We start from the raw sequence: 6,351 nt of genomic DNA, 5'->3' as shown, positions 1-6,351 counted from the left end.
TCCGGCCGCGCCTTGGGAGGATCTCACCATGGACTTCGTCGTGGGCTTGCCGCGCTCGGAGGGCTGCGACACGATCATGGTGGTCGTCGACTATTTCACCAAATTCGCACACTTCGTTCCCCTTCGCCATCCATTCAACGCCATGCACATGGCACGGGTGTTCTGGGACAACATGGTGAAGCTGCACGGCATTCCCTCCTCCATCGTCTCCGACCGCGACAAGATCATCACCAGTCACCTCTGACGCGAGCTGCTCGCCGGAGCGGGTACCAAGCTGCTCTACTTGACGGCCTACCATCCCCAGACAGACGGCCAAAGTGAGCGCGTGAACCAGTGCATGGAGATGTATCTCGGGTGCGCGGTGCACGATTCGCCGCACAAATGGCGTCGCTGGCTGCCCATGGCGGAGTTCTGTTACAACTCGACGTTCCACGCTTCTCTTCAGGGCATGCCCTTCAAGGCTCTCTATGGCAAAAAGGCCAATCTGGGCACAATGGCTTCCTGGGCGGCATTGACAGCCGCCGGCGAGGAGATGGATTGGGCGGTACACACCGCGCACATACGCGCCCAGCTAGAGCGCGCGCAACGCTGGTTCAATAAGAAAGCGGACTGCAACCGCACCGAGCCCCACTTCCAAGAAGGGGAGCAAGCGCTGCTCAAGCTCCAGCCCTACACGCAGCGCTCGGTGGTCAATCGCCCGTGCCCTGAGCTTGCCTTCAAGTTCTTTGGCCCCTACAAGATCATCGAGAAGATCGTCTCGCTCGCATACAAGCTCGACCTGCCACCAGAGAGCCAGGTCTACCCCATCTTCCACGTCTCACAATTGAAGCCATTCACACCGGACTTCCCACCGGTGTATGGAGAACTGCCCAAGGTGCCCGACCTCTCCACCACCGGCCTCTCTCCAACACGCATCCTGGACCGGTGCATGATGAAGAAGGAAAATGCGCCCGTGGTGCAGATCAAGGTCCAATGGGGAGCGGGGGACTCCGCACCAACGACGTGGGAGAATTACAACGTTCTCCGTCACCGCTTTCCATCCGCAGAGCTCTAGGAGCACTAGTAGAAAAAGGACCTAATATGAGACACATTAGTGCGGGTTTGATTTTGAGCCGGCACTAATGTGTCGATTAGTGCTGGTTCCAATGGCTACCCGGCCGTTCTCATTAGTACCGGTTCGTGGCGAACCTTTAGCACCGGTTCGTGCCACGAGCCGGTACTAAAGAGAGTGGTGGCAGGGTGTTGTCAATCTGGGGCCCCTCCAGCACCTTTAGTATCGGTTCATGGCACGAACCGGTACTAAAGGTCGACGTACATAGACCCTTCGTCCACCAGAGCCACTCTGTTCTTCCCCTTTCCCCTCACTTCCTCTGTTCTTCCCCTCTCTTCCTCGAGCTCCTCACAAATTTTGCCCAAAATTTGTCAAGATTTGAAGGCCCCCATCCATTCAAATGATCACAAAGGTTAGCAACTTTGTCCTTTCAACTCTCATTGATAGATTAGCTCTTGCAATGCTTTGTGTAGTGATTAATTTGGGAGGAATTATATTTGCTAGTATTTGATTTATATGCAATTTGAGGTAAAAAATAACACTTAGTTTGCATATGTAGGTGTGGTTTACTTAGTGCCTTCTAAATCTCCGTCGTAACCACCGTCGATCGCCCGCACCGTCCCGTCGCCGGCACCACCTTGTGGTGAGGCTCTTGTTCATGAATGTTTCACATTACCAAATTGATGTTTGTGTGATTTGGATATATAGTTACTCGTATAATTATCTTACCCGTACGTTGTTTGTTATACATAGTGCCATGGTTTTGATATCCGTCCCCGTCGGCCCTCATCCATGTTATGATTCGGATGTGGTATATTCTCTTTTAAAACTAGTTGTTGCATTTCGTGTTTATGACAAATTATGCCCATCAAGTTGACGTAGATATTTTTATCTAGGAGGTATGTGAACCGGAAATTCCAACCAACCCTATTGTCGAGAGGTGAAATTTAGTTGAAAGAGAAAATGAGTATTTGAAAGAAAAATTGAAAAGAATTGAGGGGGAGAAGATGGAATTGGAGTTGCATGTTGCCAATGTCGTCAATGATCACAAGATCAAGATGGAGAAAATGAGGTTGAAGATTAGAAAGATTAGAAAATATGCCATTGATAGTGTGGCTTGGTATCATTATGCTGTTGGATCAATTGTTACCTTAGTTGCGATCTTCATCGCATTTGTTGTTGCATTTAAATTCTTTAGCCAGAGAGTTATTTGTATGTTGCATTTAATTAAGTGTTGTATATGAACTTTATGTATGAACTTGTATTAATTTGGTCTATTCGGTGTTGTGTAATGAAGATGAGCCGACAATGGATGTATGATGACCGATGCTCTCCTGAGTTCATTAATGGCGTGCATACTTTTCTGTGGGCCGCTGAGGCAAACAAGCGGGCGGATGGTTTTATGCCTTGTCCATGTGCTGGATGTAAGAATGGTCACAGTTACTCTACGTCAAAAACCATTCACGTCCACCTATTTAAGTCCGGTTTCATGCCCCACTATAATGTTTGGACCAAGCACGGAGAAATAGGGGTTATGATGGAAGACAATGAAGAAGAAGAGGACGGCGACGGCTATCCTGGCCATGGGTTCCCTGAATATGATGATACAACAATGGGGGAAGAAGCTGAGCCGGCAATGCGGGAAGAAGCTGAAGAAGAGGCATCAGATGAGCCCGCTGATGATCTAGGTCGGGCCATTGCCGATGCAAAGAGAAACTGCGCAAGTGATCTGGAGAGGACGAAGTTGTAGCGCATGTTAGAGGATCACAAGAAATTGTTGTACCCGAATTGCGAAGCTGACAAAAAAAAGTTGGGCACCACACTTGAATTGCTGCAATGGAAGGCAGAGAATGGTGTATCTGACAAGGGATTTGGAAAGTTGCTGGTAATGATAAAGAATATGCTTCCAAAGGACAACGAATTGCCCGAGAGTATGTATGAAGCAAAGAAGGCTGTCTGCCCTCTAGGGTTAGAGGTGCAAAAGATACATGCATGCCCTAATGACTGCATCCTCTACCGTGGTGAGTACGAGGATTCGAACGCTTGCCCTGTATGCCGTGCATTGCGTTATAAGATCAGTCGCGATGACCCTGGTGATGTTGAGGGCGAGCGCCCCAGGAAAAAGATTCCTGCCAAGGTGATGTGGTATGCTCCTATAATACCACGGTTGAAACGTTTGTTCCAAAACAAAGAGCATGCGAAGGCGATGCGGTGGCACGCAGAAGACCGTAAGAAAGGCAGAAAGTTGAGAGTACCCGCTGATGGTTCGCAGTGGAGAAAAATCGAGAGAAAGTACTGGGAGGAGTTTGTAGGTGACCCAAGGAACATATGGTTTGGTCTAAGCGCAGATGGCATTAATCCTTTTGGGGAGCAGAGCAGCAACCATAGCACGTGGCATGTGACTCTATGTTTGTATAACCTTCCTCCTTGGTTGTGCATGAAGCGGAAGTTCATTATGATGCCAGTGCTCATCCAAGGCCCTAAGCAACCCGGCAATGACATTGATGTGTACCTAAGGCCATTAGTTGAAGAACTATTACAGCTGTGGAATGGAACAGGTGTATGTGCGTGGGATGAGCACGGACAGGAAGAATTTGACCTAAAGGCGTTGCTGTTCGTGACCATCAATGATTGGCCTGCTCTCAGTAACCTTTCAGGACAGACAAACAAGGGATACCGCGGATGCACGCACTGTTTGGATGATACCGACGGTATATATTTGGGTAGTTGTTGGAAGAATGTGTACCAGGGACATCGTCGATTTCTTCCGACAAGGCATCCCGTAAGAAAGGAAGGCAAGCATTTCAAAGGTGAGGCAGATCACCGGACGAAGCCTCACCATCGTACTGGTGCTGATGCACATGATATGGTCAAGGATTTGAAGGTAATCTTTGGAAAGGGTCCTGGCGGACAACCTGTTCCAAAGGATGCTGATGGACGCGCACCCATGTGGAAGAAGAAATCTATATGTTGGGACCTGCCATATTGGAAAGACCTAGAGGTCCGCTCTGCAATCGACGTGATGCACGTGACGAAGAATCTTTGCGTGACCCTTCTTGGCTTTTTGGGCGTGTATGGGAAGACAAAAGATACACCAGAGGCACGGGAGGACCAGCAACGTATGCACGGAAAAGACGGCATACATCAAGGTCAGGCCAGCTACGCTCTTACCAAAGAAGAGAAGGAAATCTTCTTCGAATGCCTGCTCAGCATGAAGGTACCGTCTGGCTTCTCATCGAATATAAAGGGAATAATATATATGGCAGAGAAAAAGTTCCAGAACCTAAAGCCTCATGACTGCCACGTGATTATGACGCAACTCCTTCCGGTTGCATTGAGGGGGCTTCTACCGGAAAACGTTCGATTAACCATTGTGAAGCTATGTGCATTCCTCAATGCAATCTCTTAGAAGGTAATCAATCCAGAAATCATACCAAGGTTACAGAATGATTTGGTGCAATGTCTTGTCAGTTTCGAGTTGGTGTTCCCACCATCCTTCTTCAACATCATGAAGCACGTCCTAGTTCACCTTTGCAAAGAGATTAACATTTTGGGTCCTGTATTTCTACACAATATGTTCCCCTTTGAAAGGTTCTTGGGAGTCTTGAAGAAATATGTTCATAACCGTGCTAGGCCAGAAGGAAGCATCTCGAAGGGCCATGAAAATGAGGAGGTCATTGAGTTTTGTATTGACTTTATTCCTGACCTTAAGCCGATTGGAGTTCCTAAATCGCGGCATAAGGGCAGACTGGAAGGAAAAGGCACGCTAGGAGGGCATCAAATAATATGTATGGACGGACATTCTCTCATTGAAGCACACTACACAGTTCTACAGAATTCCGCCTTGGTGGCTCCGTATATGGAGGAACACAAGAATTTTCTACAGTCCAAACACCCGGAGAATTCTGAGGACTGGATTACACGCGAACAAACGAGGACCTTTGCCGGTTGGTTGCAGAAACGTGCCCTGAATGATGGCGATATTCAAAATGACCTGTACTCGCTGTCCCAGTTACCATCTTCGAATATAATGACTTTCAAAGGGTACCCGATAAATGGGAATACATTTTACACGATCGCCCAAGATAAGAAGAGCACCAACCAAAACAGTGGTGTCCGCTTTGATGCAACAACCAACACGGGAGGAAACATATTATGGTTACATAGAGGACATATGGGAACTTAACTATGGAGGTGAATTGAAGGTCCCTTTGTTTCGGTGCAAATGGGTCAATATGACACGAGGCGGGGTAACAGAAGACCCGCAGTATGGAATGACAACAGTGGATCTCAACAATCTTGCGTATGCAGACGAACCATTCGTCCTAACCAATGATGTGGCGCAGGTTTTTTATGTGAAAGACATGTCTACCAGGCCGAGAAAAAGAAAAGATAAGGAAGCGAATGGATCATATGACGAGCCAAAGAGCCACATAGTTCTTTCAGGAAAAAGAAACATCGTGGGAGTGGATGACAAGACAGACATGTCAAAGATTACAAAAAGTTTGATGAAATTGCTCCATTCACAGTGAATATTGACCCGAGCATCCAGTTAAATGATGAAGATTTTCCATGGCTACGGCGCAAAGGGACACACGCGAAGAAAAAGTTTCACACCCAAAGATCTGGGATGTGATCGGCTTCACTATCATCACTTTCTTCTGTGTTTCACACCTAGGAAGGAATGTCTGTAATAGTTATGGTAGTTCTGTGTTTTGGCATTTGAAACGCGAAGAAATTTTATGTGCAAACAAATTCTTTTCATGCATTTACTGATTTTTCCAGCTAAATGACCCTGAAATTGAAAAGCATTTCAAATGAACTCAGAAAAGGTTGAAAGTTGGCATGTGCAAAAAAGTAGAGAGGGTTACGGCAAAAACTGGATGCACTTCGTGTACAAAATGGACAATCTCTTTCGAAGTATCAGGGTTTCCGACGAAAACTCAACTGTTACAAAGGCATTTCATTTTTTAAATAACCTAAGCATTACCAAATTGAATATAATGATAAAACACACTAATATTAAACATAAGAAAAAAGAATCACTGAAAAAACTTTTTGCAAATTTAAGTTATTCACAAACTAGTGATTCACACAAATTTCAAATAATTCAAAATTTAAACTATTCAAATTTGAAAACTACCGGCACTAACAGAAAGTTTGTAATTTTTTGTACCTAAAGCAAAAATATTCACAAAGAAACTCTAAATATAGCAAAAAAACAACTCAAAAATAAGTAAAACAAAAATAAATAAAGCGAAAAAATTAAGAAAATAGAAAAGCCCGCCTACTAGGCCAAA

General features: G+C 45.9%; 1 pseudogene; it reads left to right on the top strand.

The window, feature by feature from the left end:
- Positions 1-2,360: 2,360 nt before the first annotated feature.
- Positions 2,361-5,657, top strand: LOC119290078 (annotated as a pseudogene).
- The last annotated feature ends 694 nt before the right edge of the window (positions 5,658-6,351 follow it).

Source organism: Triticum dicoccoides, chromosome 4A (assembly GCF_002162155.2).
Source record: "Triticum dicoccoides isolate Atlit2015 ecotype Zavitan chromosome 4A, WEW_v2.0, whole genome shotgun sequence".
NCBI lineage: Eukaryota > Viridiplantae > Streptophyta > Magnoliopsida > Poales > Poaceae > Triticum > Triticum dicoccoides.
Note: the sequence above shows the minus strand (reverse complement) of the source record. Positions and strands in the feature narration are given on the sequence as shown.